General features: G+C 39.6%; 1 long non-coding RNA gene across 2 annotated transcripts in view; it reads left to right on the top strand.

Moving 5' to 3' along the window:
* Positions 1 to 815: 815 nt before the first annotated feature.
* Positions 816 to 25,380, top strand: part of LOC103878286 — a 103,400-nt gene continuing 78,835 nt past the window's right edge. The window contains exons 1-3 of one of the 2 annotated variants that reach the window (XR_638408.4): positions 816 to 1,206; positions 2,901 to 2,993; positions 21,498 to 21,696. This is a non-coding gene — a long non-coding RNA (uncharacterized LOC103878286). The remainder of the gene's footprint in view (positions 1,207 to 2,900; positions 2,994 to 21,497; positions 21,697 to 25,380) is intronic. The other variant, XR_001895810.3, reaches the window with a different exon arrangement.

Raw genomic sequence — 25,380 nt, forward strand, 5'->3', positions numbered from 1 at the left:
CTCTAGTAATCACAACAAAAAGGAGAGAACATTCACCAATCAGAATTACATTTAAATGCACAATCAAACCCCAGAGCAAGAAGCACGGTTCAGAACACACCGGGGAGGGGGTGGGGGTGGGAAAAGCCAAACTAACAAAACAAAAGGTAAAGGGGCGAGTTGAGTGGTTGGAGGGGAAATTGATCCAAGCCGCCTTTTGACCGTGGACTGGCTTAAAACCACCACCACCACCACCCCCGCCCCCAGCATCCCCGCGATTACCCGAGTGACTGCACTTGCCTCCAGCCAGCTCAACTGCAGGAGAGGAAATCCCCATCTAAGTTCACTTGCCCTGCCACAGTCTTCCACTGCCTGATGGGTTCCTCCAAGAAAACACTTCCAGAGGCATTCATCCACTTGAGGTCTGGGGTTGGCTGCTGCTGCGAGGCTGCTGCAGCCGAGGCTGCTGCGAGCAGCTGCTAGGATCGTTGCCGTCTCGTTCCTGCCTCTTTCGAGCTGCACAATAGCCTCGGCTGGGTGCACCTCATTAAGCCAGCCGAGAGCCCCAGGAGCAGGGCAAGCAGTGTGACAGCGCTACCTCTTTGTAATGACTGTATGATGGATGCAACCGAAGGGTGGGGTCTGGGTGGGTCAACACTGTTAACGACAGTATGTATCATTCTGTCCGTCCTCCAGGAGAGGGAAGCCCCCTGCCCTCCCCTCAGGTCTCGGGGTCTCTCTCTCTCTCTCTTCTCTCTCCCCCCCATCTCTTGTCTCTGTCCCCTGTCACTCGCGCGCGCACACACACACACACGCACACACACTTTCCTCCCTCTTCCCCCACCTCCCTATGCCATTTTCTGCAGTCAGCGTTCAAAAAAGTACGAAAACCATCGGGTAATTTCCAACTGAACCGATTACGGACGGCGAATTTATCCAAACACTTAAGGAAGAAGATGCTAATAATCGAAAAACGAAGGCGGAAGGGGCGAGAAGAACGGGGTGGAGTTGGGTGGAGGAGCGAGCGGGACGTTAACCGGCCAATAGTTTGCAACTGCCGGTCAACACGCGTAGCCTACTCAGCGCTGCTCGTGAGGCGCGGGACGCCGCCTGCACGTGCGCCGCGCTCCTCCCAGTGCCCGGGACGGTGTCGGGGGCGGGCTGCACGGTGAGAAGGGCAAAATAAAACCAGCCCTAGAGGCGCCGGCTGGGGCCGAGATTGCAGGAGTAAGTTCTGCATCCAGGCAGCGCGCAGCCAGTTGGGGAAGAACTCTGCAACCAGACCGAAAGAAAGTCTGACCCACCCGGGAGGGCTGCCAGGGAGTGTCAGGGTCGGAGACTCTCTAGTCGGGCGAGGGCTCCTTCCCCCGGCCATTGGGTCCCCCTTTGGACCAACACCCCCGTCCCGCTTCAGAGCGTCGGCCCCACAGGTGCGCAGCTTAGTCACCACGTTGGGGACTAGACCCCCGCCTCTCTCTCTCTTCCCTTTCTCTCCGGACCCGACATCCTCTTCACGTCTCACTCCATTCTTCACGTCACTCCATCTCTTCACGTCTCACGTCTCCAGTCTCTTCATGTCTCACTCCATCTCTTCACGTCTCACGTCTCCCGTCTCCAGTCTTGCCTGTGCTAGCCATGCTGCCCCAGGGAGGCAAAAACAAAAAAAAAAAACTCTCCTTCCCCCCCCCCCCACTTTAAGGGGAGCCTTGGATCTTTGTTTCACTGACACCACCCCATTGACATTTTACCCCCTTTCAGTTTTGTTAATGGTCCCAAGAACCTAGTTCACAGGCATCGGTTTTTCTGCTATAGGAAAGGCTTACTTATTTCCCTATGTGGACAAGTATACTTATTTTACATTCAGCCTCCCGTTTCCAACTTAACTATGATGCTGTACGCTCTTCATGTGGCTACAGAGCACCTTCCAGACATCCTGAGCGATTTCTGCAGAACCGCGTGGATGCCATTTATGTTTATTAGAGTTTATGGAGCACCACTTCTCTGACTCTGTGCAATAGACTTCTATGTTTTTATCATTGATGTCTTATAGCAGTAAGAGAAAGCAAGAAGCATAGAGTAAACAGGGTATTTATGTCTAATGAAGCATCTCTCCCTTTTTATGTTGGCCATTTATTAATCAGTTAAAATTTGTGTAGGTTGTGCAGCCTGCTCTAGGCCATGGGATAGCACTAAAGATTTTATGCCACTCCTCAAAGAGCTTCTGATCCATGGGGAAGGCAAAAGAACCTTTAGCTCTTAATTGCCTCTAATAAGAAACCGCTTTTAATAGATGGGAAGGAGAGACCTTGTCAGAAAGCTTTCAGCAAAGGAAAGGAACACTGTGTTGTTGACCTCAGTGGTTCTTTCAGGTCATAAACCTGCAAGGCCTCAGAAGTGTCCTCTCATTTATTTATTTATTTTTTAACCAATTGCTTTTCCCACCTTTTTACAATTGTATGTTTTGAAGGTAGTACCAGACTTCTGTTCGCATATTTCCTAGAATTAAATATAAAGGAAAGGGTAGGGGGCAAGAGAAGGCCAGTTGGAATTAGTGAGAAATCTAAATTAATTGACTAATTAATTAATTTACTAACAGTAACACCAACTTAAGCTTGCCTAAAAGAAGTCCTTAGTGATATAACTTAATGAGTAAAAATAAGAATTACAGATAATTATATATGATGTATAATTGTATGAAATTAGCAAAATAATTGTTTTTATGTAAATAGTTCTTTGTAAGGGCATCTGAAAACTGTCCAAACATTTCCTCTTACATTGTTTTAGTAATAAAGTTGCATAATGAAAAAAGATAAGTATAAAATAGTTGGGAGTGGAGAGAGTTAATTGATTTTGTAATATGTTATTAATTGTAATCATAACAAAAGTTTATTATTAAAGTTCTCCATTTCTTTAAAACCTAGGTGGGCAAGATACTAAATACTTTTCTTGGAATATGTCATCTTGATTGAAAACTACTAGGATATTTTTGAAAAAGTAGCTCATTAGCTGGCCGGGTAAGTTTGTTTGTTTACAATGGACTTTTCAATGATGGTGGTAGGCATCCTGGAAGATAGCCACTTTACTAAGTTCATTTTTCTCTGTTCTTGTCTACTTCTCTAACCTTGAACTTTATTTAGTCAGGGAAAATGGAAGGAATGGGAATGCTAACTAATGGAAGAAAGATATTTTCTTTAAACTTTGAAAAACAGACTTAAGTAATTGAACCATAAATTTAGAAACCGGGCTTTTAACAAATGAAAATTTTAAGATGTATAAAAACAGCTCCCATAAGTTTATGCACCAAATGTATTAACCTTGTGATACATAAGATTGCACCTGGGAAAAGTTAATACCATTGGAGATTATTAAGACTTACCAACTCACTCAGCTTTAATAAGGAGAACTTCAGCCAAGTGTGGAACACAGTTGTACCAAATTGGCCAGAATTATACAGTTAAATGTAAATACATTTTTTTCTGGGAGGTAAAGATATTAAGCCCCCCAAAACACTTTAGATATGTTTTTTAAAAACTACTGTCCTGCAAAAATGTTTGTCCTACCAAAAGTTTCTAGCCTCTTCCATAATAACCTATATGACAGTGTTAGTACCACTTGGAAAAGATGTTTAATATCTGAACACGGTAATACGTTCTATTTCCTATTTTTGTTAATGGGATTATAGATGTGATATATTTCAGGCTCTGCATTATCTATGGCAGGAAAAATTTGAGGGCAAAAGAGTTTCTTTGGCATACATCAAGGACTACATTGCAATCAATACAAGCAAACCAAGTCTGGAAAATATATAAGCTAAGTATTAAATAAGTAACTCACTGTCTATAAATCTCCTACTAGTGGGTGAATGTTGAAAGTCATATAAGGGCTTCAGTGACTAATGGAATACAGTTGTTCATCCCAAGCGACCTTGGCTATCCTTTTAGAAAGTTCTCAACAAGTTCTGCTACATGTAAGAACAAGATCATGTCCAAGAATTCAGTAAGGATTTTAAAGATTGTCTTGCATGCTGCCTTTGAAAAGCAAGTTCAATACTTCGTCTTTCAGAAAGCATTTGTTTGCGTGCTGTTAAGATTTCTTTACCCAAGTTAGACAGCAGTTTCTAGAGTCATATAGAAATTGGTTCCAATGCTTATAAACTGGGTGACTTGTATAATTCTCTTAATGACTCTGGATCACACTTCCTTCTTTAGTAAAGTTAAAAGAACAAGGACCAGCTTCTACAGTTGTGATGATTTAATGATACAAAGTGTAAAAACATACTGCCTAGTAAAATGTCAGTCCCATTGAGACAGATATTGTAATTTGCCTCACTGGATGTTAATTCTTAACCTCCTCCCTCCTTGTCTTTTTCTAACTTAGAGACTGGAAATTTAAATATTTCATTTCCCAGTTTTCTTTGCATCTAGTAGTGGCTGTTTGACATAGTTATGGCAAACTAAATGTAAATACGGCTAGGGGTGGTGGCTGATGCCTGTAATCCCAGCATTTTGGGAGGCCGAGGTGGGCAGATCACCTGAGGTCAGGAGTTCAAGACCAACCTGGCCAACATGGCAAAAACCCATCTCTACTAAAAAATACAAAAATTAGCTGGGCATGGTGGTGCGTACCTGTAATCCCAGCTACTTGGGAGGCTGAGACAGGAAAATTGCTTGAACCCAGGAGGCAGAGGTTGTAATGTGCTGAGATCACACCACTGTACCCCAGCCCAGGCAACAGAGTGAGACTCTGTCTCAAAGAAAGAAAAAATGTAAATACATATTTGCTAAGGAACCTTCTGAAAATGCTTTTGTTTTCCTGATTAAAGACTAATAGTGACAACTGCCACCACTTTTTGCTGCATTTGTCCTACCTGCTTCTTCCTATGTGATATATGTGATATCTGGAGCTAGAGCAACCATTTTGCAGTTATGGACCAGTTGAAGACCAATCTCTGAAAGATAGTGAAGGAAGATAGGAAGAACCCAGGTTTCTGAAAGCAAACTTGACTTGCTGAATTAGTCCTGGACTGTTGACCTTTAGACATCTTATTGTATATGAAAAAATAAGCTGCTCTTTAGTTAAGCCATAGTTAGCTGAATGTTCCGAATATTATGATACTGACATGTCTGCCATGATTGTTGTGGTTTTCTGCTTTTAAATAAAATCTGCCTTGATTATATGACCCTGAATGTCAGTCATTTTGAAGAATTTCAGGTAAAAAAAACTCTTCTGAGAGTCCGCCCATGCACCTATGACTAGGTCACCATTTTGAGTTTGGATGATCTGCTCAAATTATTGAACCTGGAGTGGGTTTGTAAGGACCTTTTTTTTTTTTTTTAAAGTCCCACAACTGACAATTCTTTTTGAGGAAGTCCCATAATTGTACTAAAAGAGACTGAACCTAACATTTATATTGTCTAAATATCTTTTATCTTTCCTTTCATAATATATTTTTGCTTTTGTTTTCAAATAAACATACTGGGATGTATTTATTTTGAATATATTGAAATATTTAGAATATTTACTTTGGAAAATGATAAATATTTAATTGATGATCCTAGTTTGCTGCCATAGCTCCATACAATTTTTTTTTTTTTTTTTTTGGTAATATAAGGTCTTGCTCTGTTGCTCAAACTAGAGTGCAATGGTGCGATCATAACTCACTGTAACCCCAGACTCCTGGCCTCAATCTATCGTCCATTCTCAGCCTCCCAAAGTGCTGGGATTATAGGCATGACCCACCGCGACTGGTTTCTACACAATTTAAAATGTCCTCTTTAGGAGTCATGTTTACAATGGGAATCACAATTTAGGAGAATGTCAGCAATGTGGCAATAGTATGTTCTCTGAAGATTGGATTTAATCTAGGATAATACCTAAAACGTTGTTCAGAATCAAATCAAGTAAATTAAGTGAGCAATCACTTAAAAACTAGATACTACAGGATTTTTCATTGCTGTTACAAAAAAGTAGGTATATACGCAAAATAATAAGACCTAAAACATGTCTGAAATGTATTATAGCAAGGATGGCATCCTTCACATAAAGATATATCTTCCTAAGGGACTGCTTTGGAGGCCCACACACTTGGTCACATGTGTTAGCTAAACATGTCAGTCTCATAGCTATTTTCAGTTTAATTTCTTTGAATAAACCAGATGTTTCTTTTTCACCTTTCCCCTTCCATTCTGTCATAAATTTCTTATTCTGAAAAAGACTCAGTGTTCAATTGATTCAAAGCTATTTTTGTAGTACTATCACTTTAGTTGATTAAAAAAAAATGTACAAGTAGCAAGACACAATAGTGCCACGGACACGATAGTAAGACTTTGAATCAAACCGAATTTTATTTGAGCTCCAACCTTACTACTTACTAGCTGTGTGATTTGAGTGTTTCTTTAATCATTTCAGTCTGTTTTGTATCTGTTAAATGAATATAAAAATAGTATGTCTCTTAGAGAGTTATGAATATTAAGTAGGATAATAAACACGGGGTTTGTGTATAATGCTGTGCATACAGTAAGTGATTAATAAGCATTACTTATGATAATATTATATTAGGCAAATAGTAAGGTTTTGAAATACGTAAAATTAAAAGAATATTAGGCCATTTATAGGCGTTGCTACCAGTAACTGCAAATCTAAAAATAATTTAGCTAATTATGAGTTAATCATGGATAGTTAACATAGGCTGATCTGGATATTTATCTATCATTTTGTTTGATGCAGTGGAAAAAATTTGGTCTTAAAATAAATAGGCCTAGTTCCAGTGTGTTATAATAGGTAAATCTCTGCCTATCTAAGTCTCATTTTCCACAGTATAATGTAACTAATGACCGTTTTCCCAGGGAAATGTTCTTAAAAAATAGGTAAGAACCTGGTAATTACTTCTCTCTCTCTCGTTAATAAAGAATAGAAACCCGGATGTATTTTCTAAGAGCCAGGAAATCACAATTAACTTTGAGTTTACGAAAGATCTCCAGAGATATTTCATTACTTGGAGAACAAAGATCAGAGTAGAAGGTCGATTACTATTGATATAGGTCATATATGTTTATGACACATCAAACAGATGATTAGAAAAAAAATTAGTATTTTAGTGCAAGTTACTTAACTCCTCTGAGCCTGTTACTTCATCTGTGTAATAAGTAAGTAGACTATGATTGTAGCTTTCAGTTATTCAATTATTTCTAGTTAATTTGTTTCTAGTTAATTTTAACAAAATATAAAAGACAATTTTCTCATTTGATTCAACAAGACCTTCCCCTACTCACCTAATTGTGTTAATCATGGAGGGGGATAGAATGTAGGCATGGGGAGAGAGGAAGTAAAATCATTCAGTGGTTTCTGATTGATTAGAGTTGATTATGTGTTTAAGGTAGAATATTAAAAAGAATATTTTTTTCAGAAAAAAAGGGGAAGTCAAAGTCCTCTAAAAAGTATTTAGATTTTTAAAATTTCATATTTTACTAGGGGAGAAATATATCATGAATAATATATGTTAAGCTATGCCAGAAATAAAGCACTTAGAAATAAAATTATGTATGTTCGTTTTTTTCTTTTTGTAAGAGGCAGGGTCTCTGTTGCCCAGGCTGGAGTGCACTGGTGAAGTCACAGCCCACTATTGCTTTGACTTCCTGGGCTCAGCTAATCCTCTCACCTTAGCCTCCCAAGTAGCATGCCACCATACCTGGCTAATTGTTTTTAATTTTTTTTGTAGAGAGTACAAAAGTGCTCATCCTCCTGCCTCAACCGTCTGCCTCGGCCTCCGAAAGTTGTCAGATTACAGGTGTGAACCATGGAACACAGCCTTATATGTTAAACTTTAATTTGTTTTACATAGAGTAGAAGACTCTATTGTAGACCAATGCTTCTCAAAGTGTGATCCATAGCCAGCACCATCGTCACCTGGGAAATTGTTAGAAATGCACATTATTGGGCTTCATGCAAAACTTACTGAATAAGAAACTCAGGTAGACCCATCAACCTATGTTTTATTAATAGCAAGCCCTTCAGGTTATTCTGATGCAAGCTAAGATTTGAAAACCACTGCTGTAGGCTTGAACAAAGGAGTACGTCCTTTGTAACTGAGATTGCAGTTTCTTCCATCAGGAGAAAGGAGTCTCTCTCTGCGTTCCTGGAATCTGGCCTAGTTTTGTAAAGTGGTAATAGTAACAACATGCCAGTTTGGAACCTTGGCCTCAAGAGTCCTTCACTTTTCCTCTCCCTTGTTACCCTGGTACCACCATGTAAATGGTCCTAAAGTAGCCTGGTAAAACATGAGAGATCATATGGAGAAGAGTCTAGTTGTCCTAGCTGTGGCCATCCAGTTGCGACCAACCAGCCTAGAAGCCAACCAATTCCTAAACATGTGAGAGAGCCTAGCCAAGATCAGGAGAGCTGACCCATGGGTCCATGAGCAATAGTAAATGTTTATTGTTTTAAGCCACGAGCGCAGTGGAACCTATATCCTTTTGGTTCCAAATTCCCTGTTACTACTCTCCCACTCTGAGAAACTAGGAGGACTATAAATACCTTCCAGTGTAAACTTCTTATTTCTCAGGTAATGAAACCAAAGAAGTGTAGTAATAACGCGTTTAACTCATTTACAATATGAAGTTTTCAATCTTTATAATGCTAAATTCTTACCTCTGATTATGAAAATGGAGACCCTGAGCAATAATGTCAGAGTCGTTTTGACCTGGGTAGATAATTTTCATTTTTAAATGAGTGTAATAGGTGATTCTGCTGCAGATGGTCATAAATTATCCCGGAATGTCTAAGTCAAATTAGTTGTGGAGCCAGGACTCAAAATCTGGTCCTCTCATTCCCAGTGAGGCCAACTTTAAACTACAGCAGTGATTTCAGCAGGGCAGGGAGATGGATTCCCTCTGGTGATGCAGGATTGACAGGAGGTGGTGTATAATAGAGTCATGCTAAGGAGCTTTTTCAAACCACTCCTTCATGGTCGGAAGACCCCTTTCAAAGTCCCCTCAAATGGGATCCCTTGCTATGGTAAACTACTGTTACTGATGGGTTTATGTTATCTTCTCCAGCCTTCAGGTATGCAAGAGTTAAAAATAAGCAGTCTGGCCAGGTGCGGTGGCTCACGCCTGTAATCCCAGCACTTTGGGAGGCCGAGGCAGGTGGATCATAAGGTCAGGAGATCGAGACCATCCTGGCTGACATGGTGAAACCCCATCTCTACTAAAAATACAAAAAATTAGCCAGGTGTGGTGGCAGGTGCCCGTAGTCCCATCTACTCAGGACGCTGAGGCAGGAGAACAGTGTGAGCCCGGGAGGCAGAGCTTGCAGTGAGCCGAGATAGCGCCACTGCACTCCAGCCTGGGCAACACAGCGAGACTATATCTCAAACAAACAAACAAACAAACAAAAAAACCTGAGCAGTCCAAGGAAGATTGAGAAGTTACTTCTGTACTGAGTTGTGCTGCCTCAATTAGTTTATCTGGTTAAATTTACTCTCACCCAGTATTATCTAATAAATAAAGGCTTCAGTGAGAATGGTACTCAGAAGTATTAAGTTTTAACAACAGTAATTATAATAATGACTAGCTTGGAGCCTGCTCATATAGCTTTATACCATTCCCTAGTGGGGGCATTTAATTGCAACCCTACATTTAGATGACACCTATCTCTGGGTAAGAACAATATATGAATCTTTATGTTGGAAGTTTTCAGCCTAGTATTGATTCAGCCTAAAGGTTTTTCTACTCTGACCATAATTTTCTGGTATGCAGTCTCCTGCCTTTTTCTCCTTTTGCTTTGCTAATGAATATTAGATTCGTGTACATTAACCCACTGGTATCCCCATTCACAAATACTATTCATCACCTGTCCTAGAGCTCAATACTGCCTTTCAGTTTCTCTGATATTAAACCACCATCTATATGTCTGGATATCTGCTAATTTTTTGCTACAGGATTTACTTGCCAACTGTGTTTGTGTCTAGTCTGCTCCTCTTCTTCCCCTACCCGCCCCCGCCAAACATCCTTCCCATTCACAAGGAAAAAAGATTGAAACCTTCCCTGGAATGTTTTATCCTTTGGATAATGAACCTCTTGCATGGTTTCTATGTTCAGACATCCTGTCTTTATTGTACACTATAGGCTGTCTCATTGTGGCTGTCACCCACACCACTGAGGCCTCAGAAATGAATGGCAACAGATGGGAAGTGACGGAAATGTGGGCCATGTGCATGGTCCTTGGAAGACAGGGCAGTGCAGGTATCCCAAGGGCAGAGGCTTTTTCAGTTTTGGAATTCTATGGCTTTTTTTTTTTTTTTTTTTTAATTACACTTTAAGTTCTGGGATACATGTGCAGAACGTACAGGTTTGTTGCATAGGTATACACGTGCCATGGTGGTTTGCTGCACCCATCAACCCATCATCTACGTTAGGTATTTCTCCTAATGCTATCCCTCCCCTGGCCTCCCAACCCGTGACGGGCCCCAGTGTATGATGTTCCCCTCCCTGTGTCCATGTGTTCTCATTGTTCAACTCCCACTTATGAGTGAGAACATGTGGTGTTTGGTTTTCTGTTCCTGTATTAGTTTGCTGAGATGGTTTCCAGCCTCATCCATGTCCCTGTAAAGGACAAGAACTCATCCTTTTTTATGGCTGCATAGTATTCCATGGTATATATGTGCCACATTTTCTTTATCCAGTCTATCATTGATAGGCATTTGGGTGGGTTCCAAGTCTTTGCTATTGTGAATAGTGCTACAGTAAACATTTGTGTGCATGTGTCTTTATAGTAGAATGGTTTATAATCTTTTGGGTATATACCCAGTAATGGGATTGCTGGGTCAAATGATATTTCTGGTTCTAGATCCTTGAGGAGTCGCCACACTGTTGTTCACAGTGGTTGAACTAATTTACACTCCCACCAACAGTGTAAAAGTGTTCCTATTTCTCCACATGCTCTCCAGCATCTCTTGTTTCCTGACTTTTTAATGATTGCCATCTAACTGGCATGAGATGGTATCTCATTGTGGTTTTGATTTGCATTTCTCTAATGACCAGTGAAGATGAGCTTTTTCTCCTGTGTTTATTGGCCGCATAAATGTCTTTTGAGAAGTGTCTGTTAATATCCTTTGCCCACTTTTTGATGGTTTTTCTTGTAAATTTGTTGAAGTTCCTTATAAATTCTAGATATTAGCCCTTTGTCAGATGGATAGATTGCAAAAATTTTCTCCCATTCTGTAGGTTGCCTGTTCACTCTCATGATAGTTCCTTTTGCGTGCAAAAGCTGTTTAGTTTAACTGGCTCTTATTTGTCAATTTTGGCTTTTGTTCCCATTGCTTTTTTTTTTTTTTTTTTTTTTGAGATGGAGTCTCGCTCTGTCGTCCAGGCTGGAGTGCAGTGGCACGATCTCGGCTCACTGCAAGCTCCGCCTCCCGGGTTCATGCCATTCTCCTGTCTCAGCCTCCTGAGTAGCTGAGACTACAGGCACTCGCCACTGTGCCCGGCTAATTTTTTGTATTTTTAGTAGAGACGGGGTTTCACCATGGTCTCGATCTCCTGACTTTGTGATCCGCCCACCTCGGCCTCCCAAAGTGCTGGGATTACAGGCGTGAGCCACCGCGCCCGGCCAATGTTCCCATTGCTTTTAGTGTTTTAGTCATGAAGTCTTTGCCCATGCCTATGTCGTGAATGGTATTGCCTAGATTCTTTTCTAGGGTTTTTATGGTTTTAGGTCTTATGTTTAAGTCTTTAATCCATCTTGAGTTAATTTGTGCATAAGGTGTAAGGAAAGAGTTCAGTTTCAGTTTTCTGCATATGGCTAGCCAGTTTTCCTAACACCATTTATTAAATAGGGAATCCTTTCCCCATTGGTTGTTTTTGTCAGGTTTGTCAAAGATCAAATGGTTGTAGATGTGTGGAGTTATTTCTGAGGCCTCTGTTGTGTTCCACTGGTGTAAATATCTGTTTTGGTACCAGTATCATGCTGTTTTGGTTACTGTAGCCTTGTAGTATAGTTTGAAGTCAGGTACCATGATGCCTCCAACTTTGTTCTTTTTGCTTAGAATTGTCATGGCTATATGGGCTCTTTTTTGGTTCCATTTGAAATTTAAAGTAGTTTTTCTAGTTCTGTGGAGAAAGTCATTGGTAGATTGATGGGGATAGCATTGAATCTATAAATTATTTTGGGCAGTATGGCCATTTTCATGATATTGATTCTTCCTACCCATAAACATGGAATGTTTTTTCATTTCTTTGTATCCTCCTTATTTGCTTGAGCAGTGGTTTGTAGTTCTTATTGAAGAGGTCAGTCACATCCCTTGTAAGTTTTATTCCTAGGTGTTTTATTCTTTTTATAACAGTTGTGAATGGGAGTTCACTCATGATTTGGCTCTCTGTGTTTTATTGGTATATAGGAATGCTTGTGATTTTTGCACATTGATTTTGTGTCCTGAGACTTTGCTGAAGTTGCTTATCAGCTTAAGGAGATTTTTGGCTGAGATGATGGGTCTTTCTGAATATACAATCATGTCATCTTCTTACAAAGACAATTTGACTTCCTCTCTTCCTTGAATACCTTTTATTTCTTTCTCTTGCCTGCTTGCCCTGGTCACAACTTCCCATACTCTATTGAATAGGAGTGGTGAGAGAGGGGTTCCTTGTCTTGTGCCAGTTTTCAAAAGGAATTCTTCCTGTTTTTGGCCATTCAGTAAGATATTGACTGTGGGTTTGTCATAAATAGCTCTTATTATTTTGAGATACGTTGCATCAGTACCTAGTTTATTGAGAGTTTTTAGGATGAAGGGTTGTTGAATTTTATCAAAGGCCTTTTCTGCATCTATTGAGATAATCATGTGGTTTTTGTCATTGGTTCTGTTTATGTGATGGATTATGTTTATTGATTTGCGTATGTTGAACCAGCCTTGCATCCCAGGGATGAAGCCAACTTGATCGTGGTGGATAACCTTTTTGATGTACTGCTGGATTTGGTTTGCCAGTATTTCTTGAGGATTTTTGCATCCATGTTCAACAGGGATATTGGCCTGAAATTTTCTTTTTTTGTTGTGTCTCTGCCAGGCTTTGGTATCAGAATGATGCTGGCCTCATAACATGAGTTATGGAGGATTCCCTCTTTTTCTGTTGTTTGGAATAGTTTCAGAAGGAATGGTACCAGTTCCTCTTTGTACCTCTGGTAGAATTCGGTTGTGAGTCTGTCTGGTCCTGGGCTTTTTTTGGTTGGTAGGCTATTAATTACTGCCTCAATTTCAGAACTTGTTATTGATCTATTCAGGGATTCAACTTCTTACTGGTTTAGTTTTGGGAGGGTGTATGTGTCCAGGAATTTATCCATTTCTTCTAGATTTTTGTAGTTTATTTACATAGAGGTGTTTATAGTATTCTCTGATGGTAGTTTGTATTTCTGTGGGATCAGTGGTGATATTCCTTTTATCATTTTTTATTGTGTCTGTTTGATTCACCTCTCTTTTCTTCATTAGTCTGGCTAGCAGTCTATTTTGTTAATCTTTTCAAAAAGTCAGCTCCTGGATTCATTGATTTGTTTTTTGAAGGGTTTTTCGTTTCTCTACCTCCTCCAGTTCTGCTCTGATCTTAGTTACTTCTTGTCTTCTGCTAGCTTTTGAATTTGTTTACTATTGCTTTTCTAGTTCTTTCAATTGTGACATTAGGGTGACAATTTTAGATCTTTCCCGCTTTGTCCTGTGGGCATTTAATGCTATAAATTTCCCTCAAAACACTGCTTTAGCTGTGTCCCAGAGATTCTGGTACATTTTGTCTTTGTTGTCATTGGTTTCAAAGAACTTATTATTTCTGCCTTAATTTCTTTATTTATCCAGTAGTCATTTAGGAGCAGGTTGTTCTGTTTTCACATAGTTGTGTGGTTTTGAGTGAGTTTCATAATCTTGAGTGCTAATTCAATTGCACTGTCATCTGAGCAACTGTTTGTTATGATATCCGTTATTTGGCATTTGCTGAGGAGTGTTTTACCTCCAATTATACAGTCAATTTTAGAATAAGTGCTATGTGGTACTGAGAAGAATGAATATTCTATTTATCTGGGGTGGAGAGTTCTGTAGATGTCTATTAGGTCTGCTTTGTCTGGAGCTGAGTTCAACTCCTGAATATCCTTGTTAATTTTCTGTCTTGTTGATCTGTCTAATATTGATAGTAGGGTGTTAAAGTCTCCCACTATTATTGTGTGGGAGTCTAAGTCTCTTTGTAGGCCTCTAAGAACTTGATTTATGAATCTGGTTGCTCCTGTATTTGGTGCATATACATTTAGGATAGTTAGCTCTCCTTGTTGCATTGATTTCTTTACCATTATGTAATGCCCTCCTTTGTCTTTTTTGATCTTTGTTGGTTTAAAGTCTGTTTTATCAGAGACTAAGATTACAACCCCTGCTTTTTATTTCCTTTCGATTTACTTGGTAAATATTCCTCCATCTTTTAATTTAAGCCTGTATGTGTCTTTGCACGTGAGATGGGTCTCTTTAATACAGCCTATTGGGTCCTGACTCTTTATCCAATTTTCCTGTCTGTGTCTTTTAATTGGGGCATTTATCACATTTATATTTAAGGTTAATATTATTATGTGTGAATTTGATACTGTCATTATGATGCTAGCTGGTTATTTTGCCTGTTAGTTGATGCAGTTTTTTCATAGTGTGGATGGTCTTTACAATTTGTTACATTTTTGCAGTGGCTGGAACCGGTTTTTCCTTTCCATATTTAGTGCTTCCTTCAGGAGCTCTTGTAAAGCAGGCCTGGTGGTGACAGAATCTCTCAGCATTTGCTTGTCTGTAAAGGATTTTATTTCTCCTTTGCTTATGAAGCTTAGTTTGGCTGGATATGAAATTTTGGGTTGAAAATTCATTTATTTGAGATTGTTGAATGTCGGCCCCCACTCTTTTCTGGCTTGTAGGGTTTCTGCAGAGAGATCCACTGTTAGTCTGATGGGCTTCATTTTGTGGGTAACCTGACCTTTCTCTCTGGCTACCTTTAACATTTTTTCCTTCATTTCAACCTTGGTGAATCTGACAATTATGTGTCTTGGAGTTGCTGTTCCCAAGGAGTTTCTTTGTGGTGTTCTCTGTATTTCCTGAATTTGAATGTTGGCCTGTTTTGCTGGGTTGGGGTAGTTCTCCTGGATAATACCCTGAAGAGTGTTTTCCAACTTGGTTCCATTCTCCCCATCACTTTCAGGTACACCAATCAAATGTAGGTTTGGTCTTTTCACATAGTCTCATATTTCTTGGAGGCTTTGTTCATTCTTTTTCTACTTTTTTCTCTAATCTTGTCTTCATACTCCATTTCATTAAGTTGATCTACAATCTCTGATATACTTTCTTCTGCTTGATTGATTTGACTATTGATACTTGTGTATGCTTCACAAAGTTCTCATGCTGTGTTTTTCAGCTACATCAGGTCATTTATGTTCTTCTCTAAACTGGTTATTCTAGTTAGCAATTAGTCTAACCTTTTTTCAAGGTTCTTAGCTTCCTTACATTGGGTTAGAACATGCTCCTTTAGCTCAAAGGAATTTGTTATTACCCACCTTCCGAAGCTATTTCTGTCAATTCATCAAACTCATTCTCCATCCAGTTTTGTTCCCTTCCTGGCAAGAAGTTGTGATCCTTTGGAGGAGAAGAGGCATTCTGGTTTTTGGAATTTTCAGCCTTTTTGCGCTGGGTTTTCCTCATCTTCGTGAATTTATCTACCTTTGGTATTTGATGTTAGTGACCTTCGGATGGGATTTTTGTGTGGACGTCCTTTTTTTTAATGTTGATGGTATCGCTTTGTTCGTTTTCCTTCCAACAGTCAGGCACCTCTGCTGCAAGTCTGCTGGAGTTTGTTGGAGGTCCACTTCAGACTCTTTTTCCTGGGTATCATGAGTAGAGGCTGCAGAACAGCAAAGGTTGCTCCCTGTTCCTTCCTCGGGAATCTTCGTCCCAGAGGGGCACCTGCCAGATGCCAGCCAGAGTTCTCCTGTATGAGTTGTCTGTCGACCCCTGCTGGGAGGTGTCTCCCAGTCAGGAGGCACTGGGGTCAGGGACCCACTTGAGGGGGCTGTCTGTCCCTTAGCAGAGCTCAAGTTCTGTGCTGGAAGATCTGCTGCTCTCTTCAGAGCTGCAGGCAGGAACATTTAAGTCTGCTAAAGCTGTGTCCACAGCCGCCCCTTTCCCCAGGTGCTCTATCCCCGGGAGATGGGAGTTATATCTATAAACCCCTGACTGAGGCTGCTGTGTTTCTGTCAGAGATGCCCTGCGCAGAGAGGAGGAATCTGGAGAGGCAGTCTGACTACAGCATCTTTGCAGAGCAGCACCCAGTTTGAACTTCCCAGCGCCCAGTTTGAACTTCCCAAGTTTGCAGAGCTCTGCCCAGTTTGAACTTCCCAGCGGCTTTGTTTACACTGTGAGGGGAAAACCGCCTACTCCAGCCTTAGTAATGGCAGATGCCCTTACCCCACCAAGCTCCAGCGTCTTCGGTCAATTTTAGACTGCTGTGCTGGCCACAAGAATTTTAAGCCAGTGGATCTTAGCTTGCTGGGCTCCGTGAGGCTGGGATCCGCTGAGCTAGACCACTTGGCTCCCTGTATTCTGCCCTCTCTCCACAGGACGGAAGGGTTCTGTGTCATTGGCATTCCAGGCACCACTGGGGTATGAAAAAACTCCTGCAGCTAGCTCAGTGTCTGCCCAAACAACTGCCCAATTTTGTGCTTGAAACCCAGTGCCCTGTTGGTGTAGGCACCTGAGGGAAACTCCTGGTCTGTGGGTTGTGAAGGCCATGGGGAAAGTGTAGTCTGGGCCGGAATGCAGCATTCCTTACAGCACAGTCCCCCATGGCTTCCCTTGGCTAGAGGAGGGAGTTCCCTAACCTGTTGTGCTTCCTAGGTGAGGCAATGCCCCCACCCTACTTTGGCTCACCTCCGTGGGCTACACTCACAGTCTAACCAGTCCCAATGAGATGAGCTGGGTTTCTCAGTTGGAACTGCAGAAATCACCTGCCTTCTGCATTGATATCACTGGGAGCTGCAGACTGGAACTGTTCCTATTTGGCCACCTTGCCCTGGAATTCTATGGTTTCTATGAAGCAAAGCTACCCAGAAGGAGCAGTAGGGTGTTGACAGGGAACAAGTGGCCCAAGACAGCAACTTTAAGTTTTTCCTAAGGGATACCCTGTATTCATGGACATCCAGAAATGTGGTCCAGGGAAGAACACTGTGTCTCGTTTTAACCTTTACTGTATTGTCTATTGCTTATCTAACAAACTACCATAAACTTTCTGGCTTAAAACAACGCAATTCAGCAACACAAAATTTTGAAGGTCTGAAATTCAAATTGGGTCTTACTGGACTAAGAGTCTTCTGTTAACAATAGAGAAGAATCTATTTCCTTGCCTTTTCCAGCTTCTAGAGGGCAGTCGCATTCCTTAGCTTCTGGCCCCTTTTCATCTTCGACACCAGAAGTGGCAGGTTGAATCTCATGTTGCATCGCTCTGACACTGACTCTCCTGCCTTCCTCTTGCACTTATAAGGAACCTCATGATTACCTTGAGTCTGCACAGATAATTCAGGATAATCTCCCTATCTCTAGCTGATCTGATTGGCTACTTTAATTCCATCTACAACCTTAATTCTCCTATGCCATATAAAATTTTACAAATTCTGAGGATTAGAATGTGGACATCTTGGGTGGGGGGCATTATTCTTCCTTCCACATCTCGGTAGTGAGTAAACAAATTCTCATGGTAAACATGTATTTGTAAAAATATCTATTCTCTAGGAGTCACAAAGACAAAATACAAATAAAAATGTGTCAGGCTCTTTGACCTTAGGAAATTCATGTAATGTAGTGAAAATTCTAAGGAGATTGAGGAGGGAATTACTGTGCAGTAGCCTGTATGAATGTACCATTTAAAAAGTGTATGTGGTTCTGTAGTTCATGTTCTGTATCTATTGGTTTTCACGCTTAATGTGTATGAGGAAAGCATTGATAAAAACCTGACCTCCATACCCCAAATGAAGAAATGGTGATCAACTCACATGAAATGGGTACAGGTATAAGCACAAGGAACTGATCAAAATATGGCTTTATAAAAAGTAAAAGCAATTTTTTGCATTCTTATTATCATGTAATAATATTTAGTCTCAAACCTTCATCATTTCCTCTGGCTCCAACCCTGGATCACATCTATGCTGCTTATTTAGCAGCCAAGTCAGTAATTTAAGTACTAGGACTTATTCTGCATGCTAAATTATGTTTACAGAATCAAAGGATTTTCAAATGGAAGGGCTTATCTGGAATTTGGAGATGAGATCTATCCAAGTGCAGAGAAAAATCTTAAGTCTGAGAAATAATTAAATTACAACATTGTCTTTATTGAGCTCAAAATCAGTTTGTTGAAAAAATTAAATGTCTCTCTGATTTTATCTTTCTTTTTCATTTTTAAAAGAAAAATTACTATTGATTTTGTAAATATAACACTTGCTCATTATAATGAGTTCAAGTCATGCAGAAAAGTAAAAAGAGGTTTAAAAAAATCACTCCAAATCCTTTTTTTAACCATTATTAACATATAATACATGCTATTTTTATAAATAAGTATTGAAGTAGAAAGAAGCCAAATGAAGCTGAAATGAATTGGAGTGGAATTCTGTACTTCAAATAAATGTTTTATTTAGTACAGAATGTAGTATTTTTTAAGAGATCCATCTAAAAGTTAAGAAGAGATTATTGAAAACATTAAAATGTTGAAATTATAGCTCTAAAATATATATATGTTAATTGCTATGGCATCAATTGTTTTCCTGTTCTGAAAGAAAACAGACATTGGCCTTTTCTTTTTCCCCTCTTCCACCTCTTGATCTTGTTATTTATAATATTTATTTATATATTGCCAAGGTTTACACATTTATATTCTATTCTATAATTATTTAAATATATTTTCAATGGATTTGATGTTCACTCAAGACCTTATGTATTTCCTCATTTTCTTACCTTTCAGTCATTTCTTAAGTAGCTGGATTTCATTATCAAGTAATGTGTACTTACCTGGTTTTCTCTTTAGTGGAGAAGGGTGCATGTTTGAAGACATCTATAAGCTCTATCTATTGCAGTTTTATATCTTATATACATGGATATTTTGCATACCTTGAAGGTTTGTAATATTGCATTATGTTTCTTTTCCTTCAAAATTTCTTAGATATTTTCCAATGGCTTCTGTTATGAATGTTACTGTGGAATGATATGAAACCAAATAATGACTTACCTCAGGGTTGAGTGTTTGTGTCAAGTTTCCTTGGAATATATGTTCCTTTTCAATTTGAAGATTAAATTTTTGCTTCATTTCAGAGAAAGTTTCTTCATTAGTTTTTGTTTTTGTTTTTTATTATATCTTTGGATACATTGATTTGTTCCTCTGTGTGTGTGTGTGGTTTGTTGTTGTTGTTGTTGTTGTTGTTTTTGTACCTAAAATACATTGCTGTATTGCACAGAATTTGTCAGTTCTCCAGTTCTATGAGCTTTTTGCTGGTTGTTTAATGTCATCCTTTTTTAAAAAAAAAAATCTGTATTTACTATTACTATCTCAATTATTCCTTGCTTTTGAAATTTATTATTAGTTCTTTAATGATATTGTTTCCATCTCATATTTCCTTAAGTTTGCAATCCCTCTTTTCTCCATTCTTCTGTTTTTAAATTAATCTTTAAATAATTGTTTTAGTCTTAAGTTACTTAATAGCACATAGCATACACAGTTTAATATTTATTAAAATATTGTATCTTGAAGGTGGTTTCATATAAAAACTTATTCAACTTCTGCACTCTTTTGAATTGTGCATAACATTTCATTTTGTATTCATATATAAATTATGTAACTCAGGCTCATGAGATATAATATAAATAAACTTTTGTTTCTGCCTACACTCCTTTAAAATTTATTCAGTTCCCATAATCTTCTCCGCCTGCCTCTAGGTGGGAATTTGGGCAGATTCTCATGACTTCTCTGCTCCCTCTTGAGAAACAAGAGTCAGTTCCAAAGTCACTTTGTCACAACCCAGACCAAATTCAAAAATCAGAATGCACATGCCGGAGATTTTTCAAAATTCAGAAATAAGAAATTCAATTCAATTTCTTATTTATTTATTTATTTATTTATTTATTTATTTATTAACAGAGATGGGATTTCACCATGTTGCCCAGGTGGTTCTTGTCTTGAACTCCAGGACTCAAGCAGTCTGCCCACCTCAGCCTCCCAAAGGGCTGAGATTACAGGTTTGAGCCACTGCACCCATCCAGAGATAAGCAATTCAAAATCGATTTAACAAAAAATCTACTCTCCAAACAAACTTTATGTTAGAAGTCTGCAGAGGAAAAGGGCAACAGAATTGTTTTGATGTGAAACTTTTCTTCCTTATGGAGCCCTTGTAAACTGCCTCCCCGCACCTTGAAGTGTGCGGGTTTCTAAGCCCTCAGAGTTTAGGATTTCAGAGCTAGGAGAATGGGAAAGAGTAAGAAATGTGGACTGGTCTCTCTTAAGCTGCATTCTTCATGTTCTCTAGACCTGGCATATGTTTAAAACGAACTCTCCCTGGTGGGCTTTTCAGAGATTCCCTGCTGAGTCCCATCAAATATACCCCTCTTGACATGAGACATGAACCTTTTCCTTCGGCATGTCTTTTTCTCTCCAGTTTCAACTTACATTTCTCTGACAGTCCATCCTACACAGTGGCTCAAGTGATGAGTCCCCTCATTCTTTGCCAGTTACCAATAGCCCTCTTAGGTTAAGTAAAGATTGCCTCAACTTGGTTCTCTCTCTCCCATCTATAACTGGACCTGGAAAAATTACATGTTTTATCCTGCCAAGCTTGGGACTGTGGGCCATTCTCAACACAGAACTCTCTTGATATCACTATCAAGTGGTAAGTTAGCTTTTTTTTATCACCCTTTGAACTTCTCAGCTCCCAGATAGTTGGGCCGCTGTGGGGAACACATCTTAAGTTATCTCACTGGTCCCAACAGAAGCTCCTTCCCACTACCTTGCCAAGCCACACTGGCACCTGAAGCAGAATAAAAACCTGCACCCCCTATGTACACTTATCAAAATATCCTCCCATATTTTGAACAAAATGAAAAAAGTTTAAAATTCTCCCCACACCCAAACACACACACCCCAAATAACTATGCAAAGTCTCACTATTGTCTAATATGTTTGTGTGCTTTTGTCAACCCACATAAATATACCCAGTGAGAAGGATGTATGGCTTTCTGCCCTGCAACGAGGGCTGTTTGGAAATGACTCTTTCATCACCCAATACTGTAAGGTCATAAAGCAAACAACAGCCTGTCTTTATTTACCTTTTTGATATTTTGCTTAACATGGGTTGTTTTTGCATTTTTATTTTTTCAAATCTTGCATTAAACTATTTCTTATCTTGATTACTGTGTTTTTGGCATCACCTTAAATAATTTTAATAAAAGCTTTATTGAGATATTCACATGTCATAGAATTCATCTATTAACACAGGAAAAAGACCAAAATGAAGTCTAGGAGTCAGGATTAACATGCAGCTCCCACTTGGATAGACAGAACAGCATCTGGAGACTCACACTGTGAACCTCTGCTCCAAGAACCACCACTGGAACATACTAGAAAATCTGAAAGAATTCATAGACCCTTTGAAAGACGTGGCTTGTTGCGGAAAATGCCCTGAGACAGCACAACTGTGAGTTCCCAAAGTATGAGGGGGAAAAGTCTGCCTCTGAACCCACATCCCCACTGGGGAATCTGAAAATCCAGATCACAGGAGAAGGGTTTAACCTTACTTAAAGCTGAAACAGATTTAGAGAGATGAGTGAAATATAAAAGTAGAAGAAGCAGTGGGAAGAGCCCCATAGGCACTCCTGGTCCCCAGCTCGAGCCCAAGGAAACCATTCCTAGCCTTATCTCACAGAGGTCCTTGGAGAAGAGAAGGCAGCCAGTGAAATTGGGGAGGGGCCAGAGGGTGAAGGAAACTCCTAGCTAAACTTTGTAATAATTTCAACTGAGCATGAATTTTCCTGAGCAGAATCCAGGAGCATGAACAGGAAGTGCTGACACCAGCACAGAAGCCACAGCCAACAGTGTGGGTAGCGGGGTGGGCGGGCAGGCAGAGAAGGGCAAGGCCTGAGAGCCCTGTTGCTTTCTCAGTGGGGAGGCTGGTAGCCTGGGGCAAGATCTCAGCCCTGCTTGCCGTCTGCCTGGATATAATCTTGGTGTGGTTGGGGGGCGCACGGTGGGAGTGAGACTGGTCTTGCTGGCTGCATGGGAGCAGGATGAAGCCTGTCCCCGCCAGCTTTCTCCCACTTCCCTGGTGACCTGTATGATGTAGCAGAGGCAGCCATAATCCCCCTGGTAACATAACTCCATTAATTTGACAACCACATCCTCATCTCCCATGGTGGCTGCAGCAAACCCTGCCCAAGGAGAGTCGGAGCTCAGACTCGCCTAATTCTGCCCCCTCCTGGTAATATTTCTCTACCATTCTGGTAGCCGAAGGCAAAAGACATAAGCTTTTGGGAGCTCTATAGCCCCACCCATCACCTGAGAAACGTGAGTACTCATCCTGGCTGGTGTAGGGCAAGCTTTTATTCCCCTTCTACTACTTAAGCTGGTGCTGTCTTGAAAGTGCCACCTCCTACCTAGAGGCCAACGAACTCAGGCCATTATAGCAATTCAGAACAACCCTGCTCCAAAAAAGGAGAAAACAACAGCTAATTCCACTGCCTACAAAACCTAACTAGAGGTCCTGAGCCCATTCCTGTGACAACTTCACTGCTAGCATAACCAGCATTCAAGAAAACTAGTGCACTAAACAAAAGTACAACAAAGGACTACCACAGAGTCCACGTCATTTCCCTGCCACTCCCACTGGAATAGGTACTGGTATTCATGGCTTGGAGACCTGAAGATGGATCATATCACAGGACTCTGCAGAAATTCCCCAGCATCAGCCTGGACCCTGGTATCCCATTAGATGGCTAGACCCAGAAGGGCAATAACAATCACTGCAGTCTGTCTCTTCAGAAGCCCCATCCCTAGGGAAAGGAGGAGAGCACCATATCAAGGGATCACCTTGTGAAACAAAAGAATCTGAACAGCAGACCTTGAGTTTCAGACCTTTCCACTGAAATAGTCTACACAAAAGAGAAGGAACCAAAAAACTAATTCTGGTTATATGGCAAAACAAGTTTCTATAACACCCCCCAAAAGATTATACTAGCTCTCAAGCAATGGATCCAAACCAAGAAGAAATCTCTGAATTATCAGATAAAGAATTCCGAAGGCTGATTATTAAGCCACTCAAAGAGGCACCACAGAAAGGTGAAAACCAAGTTAAGGAAATTTTTTCAAAAAATACAGGATATGGAGAAAAAAAGTCTCCAGAGAAATAGATATCATAAAGAAAAGACAATCACAACTTCTAAAATGAAAGACACACTTAGAGAAATGCAAAATACACTGGAAAGTTTCAACAATAGACTCTAGCAGTTAGAAGAAAGAACTTCAGAGCTCAAAGACAAGACTTTTCAATTAACTCAATCTGACAACGAAAAAAGAATTTTAAAAAATGAACAAAGCCTCCAAGAAGTGCAGAATTATTTTAAATAATCAAACCTAAAAATAATTGTTGTTCTCGAGGAAGAAGAGAAATCTAAAAGTTTGGAAAACATATCTTAGGAAATATTCCAGGAAAATGTTCCTTGCCTTGCTAGAGATCTAGACATCCAAATACAAGAAGCTCAAAGAATACCCAGGAAATTCATTGCCAAAAGATCATCACTTAGGCATATAGTTATCATGTTATCTAAAGTCAAGATTTAGGAAAGAATCTTAAGAGCTGTGAGGCAAAATCATCAGGTACTCTATATAAAGGAAAACCTATCAGATTAACAGAAGATTTCTCAGCAGAAACCCTGCAAGCTAGAAGGGATTAGAGTCCTCTATTTAACCTCCTTAAACAAAATAATTATCAGCCAAGAATTTTGTACCCAGTGAAATGAAGCTTCATAAATGAAGGAGAGTTAAAGTCTTTTTCAGACAAATGCTGAGAGAACTTGCCACTACCAAGTCATCACGCCAAGAAATGCTAAAGGGAGTTCTAAATCTTGAAACAAAACCTCCAAATACACCAAAATAGAACCTCCTTAAAACAGAAATCTCACAAGATGTATAAAACAATAACTCAATGAAAAAATAAAGTATTCAGGCAATAACTAGCATGATGAATACAACATTACCTCACACCTCAATACCGATGTTGAATGTAAATGGGCTAAGTGTTCCACTTAAAAGACACAGAATGGCAGAATGGATAAAAATCTACCAACCAAGTATCTGCAGTCTTCAAGGGAGTCATCTAACACACATGGGCTTACATTACATAAGCTTAAGGTAACGGGGTGGAAAAAGATATTCCATTCAAATGGAAACCAAAAGTGATCAGGAGTAGCTATTCTTGTACCAGACAAAACAGACTTTAAAGCAACAACAGTTTAAAAAGACAAAGAGGGACATTATATAATGATACAAGGAGTAGTCCAACAGGAAAATATCATAGTCCTAAATATATATGCCCCTAACACTGGAGTTCCCAAATTTATAAAATATTTACCATTGGACCTACGAAATGAGATAGGTGGCAACACGATAATAATGGGGGACTTCAGTACTCCACTGATAGAACTAGACAGGTCATCAAGATTGAAATAATGGACTTAAAGTATACTCTAAAACAAATGAACTTAACAGATATTTACAGAACATTCTACCCAACAACTGCAGAAAATACATTCTTTTCATCGCACATAGAACATCCTCCAAGATAGACCATATGATAAACCACAAAACAAGTCTCAACAAATTTTAAGAAAATAGAAATTATATCAAGTACTCTCTCAGACCACAGTGGAATAAAATTGGAAATCAACTCCAAAGAATCATCAAAACTATACAAATACATGGAAATTAAATAATCTCCTCCTGAATGATTTTTGGACCAACAATGAAATCAAGATGGAAATTTAAAAATTCTTTAAACTGAATGATAATAGTGACACAACCTATCAAAATATCTGTGATACAGGAAAAGCAGTGCTAAAAGGAAAGTTCCTAACATTAAATGCCTGCATGAAAAAGTCTGGAAGAACACAAATAGACAATCAAAGCTCACACCTCGGGGAACTAGAGAAACGAGAAGAAACCAAAATGAAACCCAGCAGAAGAAAAGAAATAACAAAGATCAAGCAGAACTAAATGAAATTGAAACAAAAAAATACAAAAAAAAAAAAAAAAGAAACATAACCTTTTTCTTTGAAAAGAAACAAAATTGATAGATCATTAGCAAGATTAAGAAAAGAAGATAGAACAT

Source organism: Papio anubis, chromosome 13, assembly GCF_008728515.1.
Source record: "Papio anubis isolate 15944 chromosome 13, Panubis1.0, whole genome shotgun sequence".
Lineage (NCBI taxonomy): Eukaryota > Metazoa > Chordata > Mammalia > Primates > Cercopithecidae > Papio > Papio anubis.